The sequence below is a fragment of the Phalacrocorax aristotelis genome, chromosome 14, assembly GCF_949628215.1.
Source record: "Phalacrocorax aristotelis chromosome 14, bGulAri2.1, whole genome shotgun sequence".
Classification (NCBI taxonomy): Eukaryota; Metazoa; Chordata; class Aves; order Suliformes; family Phalacrocoracidae; genus Phalacrocorax; species Phalacrocorax aristotelis.
The window spans coordinates 16,377,284-16,395,805 of NC_134289.1; the positions used below are offsets into that span (position 1 = coordinate 16,377,284).

Consider the following 18,522-nt stretch of genomic DNA (forward strand, 5'->3'; position numbering starts at 1 on the left):
CTTGACTACAGCAGGGTAAGGATTCATCTACGGGTCCTATCTGTGATACTGTTTTGGTAAGAGAAAACCTTTTGTACTGCTGTCAGGAAGCAGCAAAGGCAGCTGCTCCAGCAGGGAATGTGGAGCCAAGGGCAATGACACGGTCACCAGGGCAGGGTCCTGGCTGTCCCAGGGAGGAAGCAGGGCAGGACCATAGATAGCAGCTGATGTTCAAACAGGAGTTCAGATCATTAGACAAGTTTGTGGTGATGAGGCAGGTTCAAGGTCAAGCTGTCAGTCTATCTGCAAGTCAGGATCAGACCCAGTGAGTGTAACTGGTCATGACCTCTGAGCAGGTCCATGGTGACAAGGTGAGGCCAAGGTCATCAGCCCATGGGTTGGGCTCAGGATCAGTAGGGCCCTTGGCCAGGCCAGAGACTGGCACTCCTATGGTCTAGCTCAGGCAGGGACTGAGGGAGCTCCAGGGTCTGTGGGCAGGGTTTTGGGGAGACCCTGGATGAAGCTGGTGAGGGCCATTAAGGCCTGTTAGAGCCCTGAGGGCCCTGACAACTACAGAGTAGAGTACTATCACCAGCTTATGTAGTGTGGGCCGTTCAAAACTCATTAGGTGTTAAGAACTTTTACCTTTTGATGTTTGAAGACTTCCTAGGGATAAAACATTCATCCCAGAGTTCTCATGTTCCCTGGAAGTAGTGTTAGAGTACAGTTTTATCAGTCATGTGTATTATTTAGATCTGACATACTACTTCCACTCAAAACCAAACCATTTTATCAGTGAAAGAGAAGTGGAAAATGCAAATTGCTATTCTGTAGAGGTAGGTGTATAATTCAGAGCATGCCCAGAACTCTGCATTTAAGAAAATAATTCCAGGAGCATCTCTTCAGTCTCTTCTGCAACAACAACAACAAGTCTTAACTTTCAGTCTGAAATCTTTCATTCCTTTCACATACAACAAGCTTACTGACTAACATGCATGGGCAATTATCTGAAGGTCATGATAAGTCTTACTGCAGAAGTGTGTGAATTTTATGCTATTCGGAGAGTCTCAGTTTGGACCCATTCTAAAGGTTATTCACTAAAGGAAAATGAGAGCATATAACAGGCTTTCTGCTTATAGTGAATTTTTAATGCAGTTAATATTGGCTTATTTTGTGTAAATAAACAAGAACTGAGAAATCTAAGGCTAGGTAGAGGTCAGATTTTGTCATTTAGGGTCTGTTCCTAAAAGGCCTCTTCTCTCAAATAGTACCTCATACAGAATGCACAGAAATGAAAGTTTTAGTCAATTAAGTTTGTTTAAATGACATTATGGAGGATAAGCCCAAATTGTTTCAGAAAGTGTTATCCTAGTGTTCAGAGACCTTGTACGTAGGCAGTCAGCCAGAATCTATCACCATGGATTCACAACAATCAAGGCCTTGACAAGTTTTATGTCTAAAGAAAACCAGTTAGTCAATTAATGGTTAAAGACTTCAAAACATCTTTTTGTTAGTATGACACTGATTCAAAAGATAAAAGCCTAAGCAAATCTTTTCAACAGTTTTCTGTTCTTTTCTCCAAATCTTCTGAGGAGGAGGAATGAAAAAAAAAAATCCAACCACAAATCCTGCTAGAACACATAATAGGTAACTAGTAGCCAGTCGTTTGGAGTAACTCTTCCATTAGCAATTCGTACATTTAGTCTAAAACAGAAAGAAACTTTCAATGGATTTTACAGTTTCAGACTTGAGTCTGTTCTTTAATTGGATGTCGCCATTTAATTTTGAATGAAATAGTTTTTCTTTTATTGCATTCTGATACATGCCAGCTTTGATAGAGAAAGCAAGCAGCATAATGCTTATATGGCACATTAAGAGCCACACTCTGTTGTGGCTTTACACTTCAGAGACCCTAAATTCTACAAAATTTGTTCATTAAAAGGCTTGACTACAGCAGTCTCTGTGTTAGAGGTAATGCAATAATTGAACGAGGCACAATTGCTTTTTGCAAAACCTATTTTTAAACTCTACGAAGGGAGAAAATAACAAATTGTCTGCCCTGATTTCTCTTCATATTCTTTAGCTAGCTCAATCAAACAGAGTTACCCTTAATGCAGGAGCTCCTCGATGAAATTCTGTGGCCCCGGTAATACGTATAATCAGACTGCATCATCATAGAGATTTTTCTCATCCTGAAATCTAACAAGATGTCTTTTAGGAATCTTTCTTCAGAAGACACATGGTTCTGATTCATAAAGCTGCTGAGGACTCACTGCTGTAAGTACCATCAAGCAGCCTCTAAATATTATGAGGCTCACAATGGACGTAATCTAAGTACATGCACACACACTGCCTTGTAGATTTTCTTTGCTTACAACTTTGAGCCTCCTCAGCAGCCATTTGGATGCCTCCTAGAACAGCCAAGGATTAGGGTGTGCTGGTTCCTTAAAACCTTTTCAAGAAAATTTGGTCCTGGTACATGCCTGCCCAACTCTGCTGACATCAGCAAGTTTGCAAAAGAACATAAATGGCCTAAATATGGGAAAATATCCCTGCTAGGATTAGTGTTGAAACAGAAAACCGTGCTAATACATTGGTGGACTCAGCTTTCTACCTGGAATTCTGCAATCCAATTTGTGTAAGTTCTCACAAGCAGTGCTGTCTTCCAAAATACCAGAGTTTTCTTGGTCCCCAAGAGCTCCAGCTATGTAGATGATCTGTAATATACAATTTAGATCTTCAAATGCAGTGGGTGTAATATCTGCAGACCATACCTTGGGTTTAGGAATATTCTGTGTAGAAGATCCAAAGCCAGACTAAAAGTGTATTCTCCTGCCTGAGTTTCAACACCAGTCTGGAAAATGCTTTGGCCTAGAGCTGCTCCTAATCCTTCTGCTACAGCCCACAATTTATTTTCTTTTTAATTATTATTTTCATATTAGCTTGCTTCCTTTATCAGTGAACAGACCTGCAGTGAAACCAGTTCTCCTGTTGCAAAATACTGCATAGGTTTTCCCCACTTCCACTCAGATTCAACTTCTGTCCTTTCATTGCACCCACCCAAAAAATTCTAAACCCATTATACTTCTTTCTGTCCTATTTCAATAATTGTTGTACTCAAAGGCACCTGCAGAGCAGACTGATGAAGCATCTTCTAGCAACCATCAACTTTCCAAATGTATAAATTTTTTATTCAGGGTTCAGGCACGAAGACCAGTCTGTTCACTCTTACCACAGTGGCAACTTTACCAGTAAGGTAGACACATATGCGTTACCCAGTGCCACCATTTTCAGAAAAAACAACCTCAAAGCATCAGCCAGAATTCCCCAAACATCACAGGGTCTGAGGAACGGAAGAGGGCACATAGGGGACAGCTTGTAAGGGAACTAAGAAATTATATGTCCATAGTACTTTTGTCCTTGTTAATATGAATAGTGGTTACTAAAGTGTGGAGATGACTTCAGCTATTCAGGTTAAAGGTCTCTCTACAAAACTACCATTACTCTATCACCCTGGCTGATAGCCTCTCCACCTCATAACGCTAGAAAGAGATTTTGTTCTATGCATAAATTACATTAAATTAACCATCAATGGCAGGTGGATAGTGAAATTACACGTTTTTAGTGAAGCCAGCAGTTGGGATTTTCAAAGGCATTCTTCTTTTAGTTTCAACAGTAATATCAGTGAAAGAATGTGCACCCTGAAAAATTCTGCCTTTGCATTTTCTTTTTGGCTGGAAACCAAATTGCTGTCAAAAGGTGCAGCTCATCAAGAGAGGAAGCCTTTGTTTTGTTTAATTTCAAAGTTATAAAACATAAAACCGTGAAACTGTGGTAATAACTTTTCAGCCAACTTAAGCAGGGATGCAATATATTACCAAATGTTTCCTGAAGCAATGAAGATCCGAAGTGTGGTTTCCTCTTTTTGCCTTTTCTTTTTGCCCCAACAGTTACATTTTTTTGGTGAAAGATATATTTGAAAATAAATTATGAATAAGTTTATGTTTTCATTAACTTAGGTCTAGAGTTATTTAGAAAACAGGAGAAAATGTTTATCACTGTTTTCATTTGATTAGTTGAAATGTTCCTGGAAATATCAACATTTCAACATGTGAAACATTTTCATTAACTTTACCAATGTCAACAGGGACTGGCTCTGCAAAATGTCAAAGGTGGTAGATCTGTGCCCAGCAGCCAAAATATATTGGAAAACTAAATCAACTCGGTAAATCTGTCCCCAAACCACCAGACAGAATTGAGGTGCAAGCTTTAGAGCTGTCCCCTCTTTCCAAATCCACAGCATGAACTCTCCTGAAAGAATCCACTTTCCAGAACATTTCATGCATCAACCATTAAAAACAAACAACCAAACAAGAAAAAACCCAGGCTTTTCAAAATGTCTCAGGCTGGGTGACCAGAATAGCCAAGTCATGAATCATTTGTAAAAAATCTTGACCGTGGTCATTGCTGCAACATATTTGGAAATCCTTGGATCCTCCGGGCCTGACCTAGAATATCATTCAAGCACACATATATGACTATACACGAGCAGAGTTCCTCTTGGGGCTCCCGCTTCTTCATCTGCCAACTGCAACGTTTTGAGGTGGAGAGCAGAGTTTTGCTAGGTAAAAGCTAAGGTGGGTGTGTGTGTGTGTGTGAAGTTCACAAATCCACTATAAAGTTCACATTTGACCATGTTATAACCCAGCAGAATTCACATGTAAAGTAACTTGAGACATTTCCATGACATCCACTGGGAACCAACTTGGAAGTTTTTAAAAAAAGGCAGGAGAAAGAACTAAAAAAAAATCCATTCTACTACAATAAAACACGCAAGTTAAGCTAATTATTAAAGCATGCTCTTCAAATTTCTAAAAACTTTCATTAAAATTAAGCACATGAACCAAGACTTAATCAACTGTAGTTATCAAACTCAGCCAGTGGTAAGCCACAAGCTCTGAAAGGCCCCATTTGACTGATAAATGTAACTCTTTTTTTCATTTGTACAATAAAAGTAGCAATATCGTTTTATGTGAAATGCGAAAAAAATTATTGCAACCAAAAGTCACCATCGCTCCCAAGCTGAGAGCTTGGCCCTGGTCCTCCTCTCACTGGGACTGCAAGCATGGCTTCACAGATACCTCTGAATTACATGGTGTGAGAGCTCAGTGTGCCCTTTTGTACACAAAATTTTAGCACACAGCAATCTCTGATGGCTGATTACCACCCTCCCTCTCTCCTTCTTCCTTTATAACCAGGTTTATAATGAAAACGTTGACACAGCCTTAACTATGGCAACATTAGCATTTGCCATTATAATTAACAGATTCTTTTTTTCCCCCCTTTCTGATTTACATGCATATACTCTTCCCAGTGCAGCAGTTACAGATGGTATAGCTTGTAACATATACTAACCCTAAACAACAAATACGTTCTTTTTAGAGTACGTCTCTGATAAATTTTATTTAAATGTAAAAGGTAATAGGCAGAAAATGTAGTTTGCTTACAAGTTTCCTTTATGGTTGTTTGACTGTCACTTTTCTGCAGATTTATGATAATCATTCTTGCAACAAAAACGTTTACTTCACTGTCTAAATAATAAGGTAATTTGTTACAGCTAATTACTCAAGTGCTTCCTTAATCTCAATTAAAAGATTCAGGCTGATTTTCTACATTTCTGCAGCAGTATGTTCCAGAATATCTTGTTAATGTATTCCCAATCACATATTTGTTAAGGAATGCATGGTCCGTGCAAAACTGAAATGCTAAAATACATAGCTGCAATCTTAAACAATGATTTATTATGACATGGGATGTGGGACATTTCCACAGCTTTTGTGATTGCAGTAATGAAGCTGTAAACCAAATAGCATGAAATGAAGCAAGGCCTTACAATTTAATCAGCTCATAAACAGATCTACTGCATCAAGCAAATGACATTATTATCCATCCGAAGTAAATCATGCTAATCTCAGGAGATAAAATCAACATCATTAATGGTCACATGTCATATTCATCAACACTAAACCATCCCTTTTGACAGATTAATCCTAACTACAGCTCCCACGATGTATGGTAATAGGGCTTGTAGCATACATTTCATTCAGCAGTAAGGCTAACCAGCACTCTTAGTCTGCTATTACAAATAATTTTTTTATTGATTTACATATTTTAAAATGCATTTAAGGTGAGGTACCATTAAAAATCCTGTCACTATCGCATATTTCTTCCTCACATTCTCAGCCTGTATTAATAGAAACTAGAAACTAAACGCTGTATGCCATATAAATACTTTCTTTAACATCCTGCTAGTGGTAATTAAAGATTTCTGCCTGTGTTTTTCATTCAGCAATGAAAATATGTGCCCTTTTTTATAGGGTTTAAAGAACTATTGATAGTGTTATTCTAATATCTCATTTGTAGGGTAGTAGTGCAGAGTGCCCCTAGTCACGGATCAGGGCTCCACTGAGCCAAGCAGGATCCTGAAGACTTTATTATCCATTACCCCATAATTAATACGACATGAAAAAGCAAAGTTGCATTTATGATATTCACTCCTCATTGCAGTTTCTTGTGTCCTGCAGACCGGTTATGTATTTCTGCTCAGACTCCAGCTCCTGCATATTGCCTATTTGTTCCAAACACGAGATATATTTATTTATCATGGAACTGACCCTGTATGAATGCTTTTGAAAAGTGTCCACTATTCAAAGTGTCACTTTCCTTGAACAGGCACTGAATTATATTGACAGGCACATTATCAAGCGCTGCTGACTGACAGAATGAATGACTGCGGCTACATGCCGCATTGCCAGTCATTGACTGAGTGGGTGCAAAAATTATCTACAACCTTTGTAGATCTAAAGGACTCTGAACTAAGGCTAGAAAAGAAGATATATGCAAGTGATTTACTAGCGCAGCATTTATCAACTTAGTGCAAACATCTCAACTATTACCCAAACTACTTCACTAATGTAGTAATTCATTAATGGTTTATTCTCTCTCCTGAAACTATTTTTTGAACATTCCTTTTATGCAATTATTAATGTCATGTTATTTAATATGTGTTTATGTTTCACCAGGGAAATATTTTGGGTAATAACTTTAAAAGCAACCACTGCCTCCTGCATTTGTTTTTAAGCCAGTGTGGGTTAAGATGCATCTCAGTAAAATCGTAAGAACAAGGCAAAAACAATGTTAGAGACTGCCTGTGGCTGACGCATAGCAATCAGTGAGTTTGGTTAAGAGAGAAGGCAGAATACTTCCTGGACTGTGCTGGGACTTTAGGAAAACACTAAACTAACCACAAAAGCATTTAATTTATTTGTCATAGTAATTTATTAGCTGGACTTATTTTTGATTGACACACTGTCAGCTTGAAGAAGTAGACCACAAAGATCTACTTTTTGTAAAAATCACATCTATTAACTAGAATAAAAAATGCTAATAAAATGTTTCAGTAAGTGCATTAATTTCAAAACCTCAAAGTACTAATGTCAAATTTACTGGAATCCACTGACCTTTAAAGAGCTTTTAAAGATTTTATGACTTAGATTGTAACATTACTTACCAAGAATCCTTAAGAATCTGTTTTTTCTATCTATGGTATGTTTTTAATGTTGGGGTTGTGAAGACTCTCCCTTTTCTGTCACTGTCCTTTTTACCCTCAGTACTCCCATACTTGAAGCCCTACATAACAAATTACTTAATCTTTGACAGGCTGCAGACATCTGTGGAGCTCATCAGTAAGGGTGGTTAGAGGACTGAAAGAATCACTGATGAGGAAGTACAGGAAAGAGAGATCTTTCTCATAGGATTTTGTGCTACTGTATAATGCTTAGTGAGATCATGGTGTCATTGAGCTAGTCCTCCTCCAAACCTGTGTCCTAGTACTTCCTAGACGTGACTACTCTTACAAAGGTTTACTAGCAAAGGCAGGAGGAAAGTAATGGGTCCTGAAGGGGTAGGGTTTAGGTAGGCAAAAGAAACAAACCTGTTTCTCAAGCAATACTAGCAAAACTACCAATGGGATTTCTTGGTGGCGGTATAAGTGCATGTCAGGTAGAAGTTTTGCCAGCACAGCTGTGGTGGAATGAAATAAAAGGGGAAAAATAGTCTTGGATATAGCTGTACTACCAAAATTTTCCCATGTAGACCAAATCCTAGTAAGAAGCTGCACTTGTGCAAAAATAATCACGATCTAAATAGACAAAGGATGGATTGTTTCACTTTTATCTCCAAGAAACGAAGGAACAAAAACACACAGTGAGCAAAAAACAGCAGGAGTGCCTCTAATAGCTCACTTTTGTGCCTGCTAGGGGTATGGATTAGGACAAAGACCACCATTAAAAGGATAAGAACGGTCCCATCAGACAAATTGATAATTAAGAGTAAAATGATATATTACTTTTATTCCTATTGTCTGGTCTTCGCAGAGAACAAGTTTTTATAAATAAATGATAAAAAATCTCTTTGAGAAATTTGTGTAAGGTATTTAGCAGTAGGTAGGACTCATGTAAGAGCCACTAATGTAGTATTAAAATACCACATCATCTTAACTTTTTTTAGCAGAAGGCTTATAACTAATATGGCTAACTAATGATAACATTATTGAGAACTTGTTAATCCATTTGTTTTGCTTCTGAAATACAGCTGTAATAGGAAGCTGTGCTTGTTTTTATTAAGTCCTGATAATATTCTATCATTTAAAGAGCCACACATTGAACTCGTACAGATAACTGGTTCAGTTTCAAAATGATAAAACATTTCAAGATATAAAGATCATTTCATTCCTTAAAAGTGAAAAGAAGACATGATCTAAAATACCGTGCTTTGGTTGCATGCACAACATTCCTATAATCAATCATCCAAAATAAACTATGCCATTTAGGTGCTATTTGAAAGGAGACAAGCTGAAAACCTGCTTTAAAAACTTGTAAAAAGGTTAAGAATAGAAAGCATCTTAATTTTTATGGATACATGTTTTTTGCTGGTTTATGTTTAGTGCAACTTAATAAATCAATCTACTAAGTAACATACCACAAAACAAAGTTTTAATGTTAGTAATGTTTCTAGTTACAAGCTAATAATATTAGCTGAAGAAACGCACGAGTGTTTTCTGAGGAAATGACCATTAAATAGTTGAGAACAATAAAGCGAAATAGAAGATGCAGGGTACCCAACACTAGTATACAAGGCTGGATTTTCCTGCATGTAAAAGTATGCTGAAGGATATTCAAAGGAACATACAACAGAGTTATCATTTTACTACCATGATGCACTGTTGAAACTGATGGTGGAATATGCAATGCTGGACATTCAGGCCCTAAATTTCCCACCAGTCTGTTGTCAGTTTGAATTTGGCTCAGGTTTGTAATAGCTAGTGAAAAAAATAATTTCTTTCTCACTCGTCAATCAAGGTGGAATAATTTGTTGGTTATTGCACTGTATTTGTAAGGTTGTGTTTGAAATCTAGAATGTTTTTGAAAGTCAATGTAAGACTACACGAATAATTTATATTATTATAAGAAAGCACTAAGAAGCCATGAGAATTCACATGAGCTAGATATGCAGAGTTCAATCTGTAACATCAATAACAGAGTGAAAAAAACAGTGGATTTAGGGTCACAGCAGCATTAGATCCATAAAGGTACCAAGGCAACAGAGACCTTGCAAACATAGCAAAAAACCTCCTGACAGCTGATTTTCCTTTTGGCCATTTGGCATGTAAAGGATAGTAGGTTTATGCACCTATGCAGTGACAAATCGGTGCCTGCTTTATGATCCACATCACTTCTTTGAACCAGAATTTCCTGATGAGCAATCTACACTGCTACTGTTTGGGTCACATAGAAGAAAATCCTAACAGTGTAGCTGACAGCTTCATTTTCATCCCAGTTGACTGTAGAGCTTCTAATTTAGAGGGACAAAAGGTTATTGTGCATAGTAGCAAGGGGAGCAGTACCAGATCTGCAAACTCAAATCTAAGGAAATGAGAAAACGCTTTTTTATACTTACTGTATGTAAACATACAAAATACACTTAGCTCATCACTGAGCAAAATTCAACCCCTCTCATTTTCTCATCTGCAAACTTAACAGTGACATAAGCATGGACTTCAGCATACAACCTTTCAGCTTTAATTTTCTCATGTTGAAAAAAAGGAAAATCGGGACTGAAGAGAAAAGATACCCTTCGTTAGAGCTGTATTATAAAAACATATAAAACTACACAAAAGTTTGTTATTGCAGTCTTGGCTTGAAAATTCCCTTTCGAAGTTTTCTTTCTCCTACAAAGTAGTCGGAGAAACACCACACAAGCACAGGGATCCTTGCAGTGAATTCAAGGCATGCTGAAGACAACACAAGCTAGAACAAAATTCACCATTTTTGTAGTTTTAGCCAATGTTTGCCATAAGGTGAATTAGTTAATTTTAATTTTTTTTCTTTAGAAAATCACTTAGAAAAGGCCTACCTATGCTCCTTCGCTCTCTTCCTTTTTTCCTTCCTTCTGAATGCCATTTCTTATGCCAGAGGAAAAAAGTAATTATTTTTTGCATCTTCATACATACAGAAGATGATAAAAGCATACATATGATGACCCATTATCTTAGCTGTTGACAGTGGAGTTGGAAAACACAGGAAATGCTTTTTTTAATACTGGTTGGGTTATAAAAGGGCCTTGAACACAGAAACTTGAAAAGACTGACTGGCTTCAATGGATTAGCCATAGCTGTCTTTAAAACACTTCCAACCTTATATAGAAAACTCCCTAGCTCTTCATTTTATTGTGAAGTTCTACTCTGAAAAGCAACTGTCAAAGCAACACCTCTGTCCTCAGGTAAGTTTTATTTATGCATGCAATGCATCCTCCTTTTAGTAGCTGAGCTAACGTTTGGTTCTGTGTAGTACTTGGAGGGAGCTTGAGTATTCAGGGCCTGAGATCACGACTGCATTCTGAGCTGAATGCCAGTAGGAAGATCAGATAGCATCTGGCCTTTACGAATCAACACAGGGTGGCTGCTGGGAAGGGAAGGGTAGTCCTTTGGTCCCATTTACTTTTGCATGGGAACAGTCATAAAACACCTAGTGACCGGAATCACTCCCTCCTAGCTTCACCTGCAGCAGATAATGCAGTGGCATGGGCTTGTCAGCCTTTCAACCAGTCTAGTGAGCTAGGCAAACACACAAGTGACGATTCATTAGGTGACATCTGAGCTTTTGGGTGACCTTGGGAAACAGTGCCTGAGCCACCAGAGTTAATTCTTTGTGAAGTTCCTGAGGTAGCACAACTCCTCTGCCTCCCTTCCCATCCCCTGCCAAGGAGGCTCTGCACCCCTGTGGGACCATCCAGCCTATGATCCAGTCAGAAACAGTCCAGCCTGACTTGCAGATGATAGTGCATTTAACTTTGGTTGGGATATAGACAAGTTGTTCTCTTGTAAATGGAAAATATTTTGACTAAAAGCTGACAAATTGCAACAAGTAGTGAAGTCCACAAGGGTTTTTTCAGTGTCATTTGGTAGAGGGGAAGAAAAAAGCCTTCAAGGAGAGCACATGAGTCATGGGATTGGGTTTCCAGAGGGCTCTTTGGGATTCTTTTAGACCAAGAGTTTTCTAACACTGTCAGAGCAGGGGCTGTGTGAAACTCAGCAATTTTGACTGTCATGCTATTTTTCAGTTCCAGCTTTCATCACTTTGTGCCTTTTGGGTCTAACTTTGCCTCCACTTAAGTGGTTGTCAATGTAGAATAAATCACATGAAGAATACTTAGGGCCATGCTCTTTGCCCAGCCCACATAATAGAGGAAGGAGCTAAATCCTCAGAAATAAAGGGGTATACTCTCCTCAGTATGGCTATTGAAATCCTGGAGAACTCACCGATAAGCTGAAGATGAGAAATCGTTGTTTTCCCTACCATGTACTCCATTCAAATCTGTGAGGACTCACAGTCCTCTGCTGCATTTTAGAATAGCAGGAAAAAATATCTGCTGTGTCTTTTGAGCACAGTACATGAGCAGAAGAGAGTAAAAATTAACGTATTGCACAATGCATGAGTAGCTTCAGTACAAATTAATATATTGTGATGGTTTTAGGGGACAGAGGGGTGTCCAGAGTTGGACCTGGAACAGTCAAGCCAGTGATTCATGGCTTTCAGTAGTGAGGCCAATGATTCTTGAATCCCAGCCTGTGCAACTGTGCTTTGCCATTCATTCTTTGTCAGATGCAAAATATTGCAGACATTATTTCCCTAAGGGACACATGCTAAAGGATATTGGGACTAGCTAACAAACTGGAAATTTAAGCACTGCTTCTTTACATTTTAGGGCAGGAGATAAACTGGGCTCTTAATACACATTTTTAAAGAAAAAAAAATTGCAGCCTGATTCTGGTATAGACTCTTGCACAGGAAGCTCATGTAAACCTGAAGACTCTACTGAGGAGCCAGCTTCACAGTAGGAAAAACTTATTTTGTCATTATTAGCAGCCTGAGGTGTGCTGATTATTTTACTCCTGGTATTTTGCCATCTCTTTTAACATGCATCGCCACAAAATGACTCACGAGAAGGGGTTTTTGAATGGAGCTCAGTCATTTTGGCACAGTTTCCAACTCTGATCATAGGGAAACCATTTACTTTTCCAATTATGTGGTCAAGGCACAACCCCAAGTACTGCAGAGCCTTCTCTTCCCATGTTAACCTAGCAGGAATGGCCAACTAATAAACAGAAGAAAGTAAGTGTTTGGTGAACTTTATAGTCAGAAACTGTACACAAAAGTCTTCAGGCAGTCAATTTCCCGTCATTATTTGCATGCTGCTCGTGAAGACTCTTCATGGAATCAGTTCGCAGAAACGTATTTCAACAGCAATACTACAGATATAAAAATTATAACGTCTCTCTTCAGTTAGAAGTGACACGTAATTGACCTGTCAGCTCTGACCCTTCATCTGGTGAGGTTTAAATCAACTCTCCAATGGAAAACAATCTGATACCAAGTTGAGCTAGACCTTAGCTAGACAAATCTCATTAAACAACAAACCTTAAACAAACGCAAGGCTTTGCTGTCACCTACACACTTGTTCTGCCTACCTACTCCACACAATGGTCTGTGACCGTGAACTCTTCTTCTCTGTGGAAACTGAGAGTGCTCTCCTTCACACTTCTGAACTTCAAAACATTGCTTTTCTCCCCTCTTTCCCCCTTAATTCCTCCCTCCCTTTGATCATAGAAATCCTCTCAGTAACTCTTACTCAACACTAGCAAACATTCCAGCCCATCACAGACCCTTGCATCCGTTACAGCGTACAGGACTGCATCCCGGAGTTAGGCAGTACTGGGCTGATCCCCGAGGCATTGAAGTCAGAAGAGATTTTGTCACAGATGATAACAAGCATAGGATGAGGCCCATCCAGCAAATCTTGTGTTACATCCAGGTATATATCATGTAAAATGTATTTTTCACTTAATGTAAATGACAGGGCTTCAGTATCCAATGGGTTTATTCTCTCTAACTCTGCTCTGTACAAAAAGCTTTTTCATTTACTATACTTCTGTTCAAGTGCACAAAATGAAGTGGGGTAGTTAAAAACAGGCAAGTAACGTACCTGATGATTTACCATGTTCTATTTACATTATTATATAGGTATTAGATGTAATATTGTCTGCTCCTGTCACTCTCTGCAATGTGTTTGATGATTCAGGGAATAAATAAAACCTGGGGTTAGCAAATAAACGAGAGCAGAGTTGGCAGCACACCAAGTCTGCTTTATTTGACTGAGAGATGTGTTACATAGCCTGTTTGTTTAAATTATGACAAGAGCTGAGATACACCAAGTGTTGTAGGCCATGGAGCAGAGCCTTTAAAATGTTTGCAAAAGAACAGATTTCTGTTTACTGGTTTGCCAGAATACAAAAGCAGAAGGTTTACACTGAGAAGTTGAAAGAACGGGACTCTGCTACTATTTTCCTATCATTGTTATTAATTAAAGTTACAGAAATGTCACATATGTACTAACAGTGCCTATCCAGTCCCTGTGTGTCTGTCCCTATGTTGCAATCTGTAGTATATGTAATTATGTAAAATTATTTTAATGATTACCCTAGTGGAATACAATAAGACAGTTCTTTAATACAGATCAAGCCATGCTATCTTTATTCAGCTAAACTTCAGTAAGTGGGAGCTGGGTCTGAGAGATTTAACCTGTCAAGGTTTTTGCCCCTACTACCTCTCCTATCAGGGGTGGCTAGAGAGAGTGGGTTAAAACCAAGGAGATCCTGAGATATTCTTTCAGAATGGGTATGGAAGTACACAGCTCCAGTGACACAGAGAGACCTTAGTAAAGAGGATCTAGAACAAAAGATACTTAAAATTGTTAACTTTTGCTTATGATCATACTGAGGAGGCATTCAGGCATTCACTGCAGAGGTGGCTGGGCCACCAGCTTTGTGCTGGCCACCAGCTGTTTGTGCTGCTCTCCACAGCTTCCTGCAGAGCCAGCAGAGTGGGGCAGATGAGTGATCCTCACCCACTCTGTTGCAAAGTCAGCCAAAGCAGTTTAACCTACTATAGAAGACACTTTGAAGTAATCCACTTAACTTTGTACTGCTGTGGGGGCGATAACCTTTGGCAGGGGAAGAGGTAAAACCAGCATGAGTTTTGTCTTAAGCTAGTGAAGCAGTTTCTGCAGTGGATGTCACATCACAGCCTGAATCAGGTTCAAAACTTGCAGAGGAAGAGGTGGGGGGAAGAGAGCAAGTTGGGGGGAGAGACAAGGACAATAGGGGGAGAGAGAAACAAGAGACAGAAGCCAAGAGAGACTACTTGTTCCCTCTTTAAGTCTATGATCTGTTACCAGCCCTCCGAGCAAAACATATCTGTCTACCAACAAAATAAAGGCTAATGCATGTGAGGCTTCTTTAAGTTTCACCCAGTCATTTATTTGTTTTAGTGATTTTCTTCCCTGCCTTGAATAGAAAGAGATTACTTTTTAAAAACCAACTGCAGCAGCGGTGACATGAGTTATCTTCCAACCAAAGTACATTGTCTAGGATTCAGTTATCTCCGAGACTGCCTTTTTCTCTGTATCTTCTGGTGGTTATAACTTACCACTGCCTGGAGTGCTTTTATTGTCTGGTTCAAACATCTTGATGGACAAAACATTCCTACTGACTCTCTCTGGAACTCTCTCTCTCTCGAGGTCTGCCAAAACCTGAGCTTCAGCATGTACAAAACACACTGCAAGTAAAGTCTGCTTAATCTCAGTTTGCATTTAGCAAGAGGATATTGGGATAGTCTCAGAAAAATGCTGAGACATTTCTGTTGATGTAATGAAGATAATAACGCCATGCTTATGTGGAAGCAGGTACTTGTGTACACTGGCTAGCGTGGCTGAGTTGGGATAAATAAAGAAAGAAGGTCACCAGGATAAATTCCTAAATCCAGCAAAGTCAGAGGTAAAACTGCAGCTGACTAGTGGGACCAGCATTTTGTCTCTGTTTTTTTGGCTCTGCAGTTTATCCATTAGCACATCTGTATGTGATCAGTTCTGTCTGTGTGAGAGACACGGAGATGACTGTTTTACGAAGAAATACACACATTTTAAAACACGATTTAATATAACTCCTCAAAAGTTTCTTGACAAGAAAGTCAAGAATCCACTCATTCTCCATTAATATGAGCACAGGTATTAGAACACAGGATGGATTATATGTATGAAAATAAACTACTGCTTATCTCATTGCTGAAGGTTTTTAAAACCATATTAATGGTTCTGCGAGCAAAATAGACACAATAGGTCTGATCTGCCAATGTGTTACTCCATTTGTATGTCAGGGCAACTCCATTGATTTTTCTGCTATTATGGCTGCGTAAAAACGAAATAACACAGTGTTGAATCAAAGCCATCCAAAGACTGACTGATGCTCCTGTTCAGAAATCAGATGAATTAGAAAAGCAAAATACGTTGAGAGGAGGTGATGTTCCAGCTGTGCTATAGTGGGAGGAAGGATCGCACACTATAACAAATAAACTGGTTCAATAATAAAACACGTTTCACAGTGGAGAAATTATGTGAAATGTCAGGACTATATATGATCTGTTTAAAAGCCTCATCATTGTCTAAAAATAGCCTCTAGCTTGTGTTTTTCCTCTTTGAGAACTATACCGATCCTCAGTTCTGCATCCCTCTCTCTTCACCGAATAAAGTTCGCTAAGTATGGGTTGCACAGGCAGTAAGATTTGTTGCTTTGGGACTTGGGACAAAATCTAATTTTAGTAGGCTCTATGCTTCTGCTTATAGTGGTGAGGGAGAATATCAAATGAGCTGTTTAGCTGTGTTAGAGCCACACGCTTGCACTGCTTACAAGGTTCATTTTCATAATTCTTTAAATGACTGGCCTTCACCCCAACATGAAAGTGAGCCTTATTCCATTAAGCCCTCGGTTCACCCAAGTTACTAAAAAATGGGCCCTGTGTATATTCTGAAGTTTAGTTCGCATTAGCCAGCTGCTTGGTTAGGGTAATTTAAACCAAAACAAGACTAGTGCTTTTCTCTAAATAGGTGCTGTAGGCCACAATACGTTGTGGGTTTAAACAGCATTATATCACTTTAAGACGTAAGACTCAAACGTGAGAAAAACGTGTGTGATAAAATAAGACCAACATTGGTTTTGACCTAGTTTGAACAAAGGTGCAGAAAATCAATGAGCCCCGGAGCAGCCTAAATGCTTTGTTAGCCTTTTACTACAACATTATATATTACATGCAAATAATGGCACAAATTTAATGCTACTATTCATGTCAAGTGATTTCTTTGAATCTATATTTTATATTTTACAGATCTTGAACAGTAACATTTTTCTTTTAGTGCAAAGTTGCTCAGGGTTCACTGGAGACTCTTTTAAATTGCTGCTTTCAGAGAAATAACAATGTAAAATGACATTATGATGTATAGCACCCCTCTGAAGACTTGAACCACTGCAGCAGCAAGCCACTAAAACCTCTGGGAATGTAGCAATCTCCAGAGCACTATTGTCCAATTGTCCTAACTGGATCATTTTTAATTAGTTGCAATTAATTTCAAATGACAGCACACTGAAATATCAAATCAGAAAGCACAGAGAAACACACTGGAATTTGGAAATTATCATTGTTAGATAGCCTCTCTATTACAGAAGAGAACTGGACCTGAATATTACCTGCCTTAATCTATATAATTTTTCATTAATTTGTTTCTATAATAGAGATAAGACATGCAATGATGTTGCTAAGGTAGCGACAGAGCTTTAGCACTTAGCCAGATGACACGCAGTAGTCCATACCCTTTCTATTGTAGAAATCAGTATCTATCAATTCTAACAGTTGTCTCTGTTATGGCTAAAATGGTTTAGGATTATGGAGATAGCAGGCTACAAATTAGCTACATTTCTGTCCCATTCTGTCCCAATGTGTTGGTTATTCCTGCGGGGGACTCAAAAGGCCCAGGGTGAGGTACAGTCCTTATCAGTAGATTTCAAGAGAAACTGAGATTTACCCCTCTGTGAGGGTATGTCAGAAATCCTGCATTTGTCAGGACTAGAGGCATCCGAACGGTGGGATTTTGCTACCAAGATGTGAAACAGTCCCTATGACCACCCAAGCCTCCAGGCAATGTTAGCCTTGCAGCAGTTCTCCTATCCCTGACTGCTCTGGCATGAGTAACCTGTACCCAGTTCAGCATGGCTTGAGGGTGAGGAACTGCTGGATCTTCTCCTTTCTGATCGGTGCAGTCAGAGCACTAGAGAGTTCACACAGAGGTTTGCTGTATCCTAAGGCTAGAAGAAATACATACCAGCAAAGTGGCTGTCTTTCCTTCTGTGTCTCCTTAGCACCATCAATTGGCACCAATGTGCCTTAGAGATATAGACAGAAGTGCTATAGATCATATGTATCACACCAAGGATAGGTCACGGAATTTAGAATACTGAATTATGCAGTTAAGTGTTTCAATTTTGTAGATATTGTCAGGCCATATCTATGACAAATTAAAATGCTACATCATCTAATCTTGACACCACTAGAGGAAAAATATGTCTGTGAGGTTAAATGGGGCCAAATTTTCAATAAAGTTATTTTAATGACAAGATACACTTCTACAATTCAAAGTGCAAAACAAATGTTCTCAAGTGAACTTAATAGGAATGAAAGAAGCTAAATCATCATCTGCAGAAACTGAAATCCTAGACTGGCAACACAACAGACAGGCAAAGACACAGCGCTCACTATTCTGTGTGCCAGTGCCCTTCCAGCACAGCCAAAAGGGAAAAAGTCTCCCAAGGAGCTGGTGTGTGCCCATTTAGTCATTACTAATTGCACTAAACTTGCCCAAAGGAGATCAGGTAGTATCATGAGGTACTTGTCCCCTTCTCTGCCAGCTCCTCTGCATATGAACTAAAATAACTAACTTACCTCACAAACCAGTTTTCAGACGACTACTGATATAGTCAAACCAGCTACATACAGCAGAGAGGTTGTGTAACGTGGTCTTTGTGTAGTCTCCTCTCTTACG

At 38.9% G+C, this 18,522-nt stretch overlaps 1 long non-coding RNA gene across 1 annotated transcript in view; it reads right to left on the bottom strand.

Annotated features, from left to right (window-relative positions):
- Nucleotides 1–18,522, bottom strand: part of LOC142064491 (uncharacterized) — a 116,085-nt gene that overhangs the window by 5,567 nt on the left and 91,996 nt on the right. Inside the window, exon 10 of the long non-coding RNA XR_012663132.1 lies at nucleotides 2,594–2,696. This is a non-coding gene — a long non-coding RNA (uncharacterized LOC142064491). The remainder of the gene's footprint in view (nucleotides 1–2,593; nucleotides 2,697–18,522) is intronic.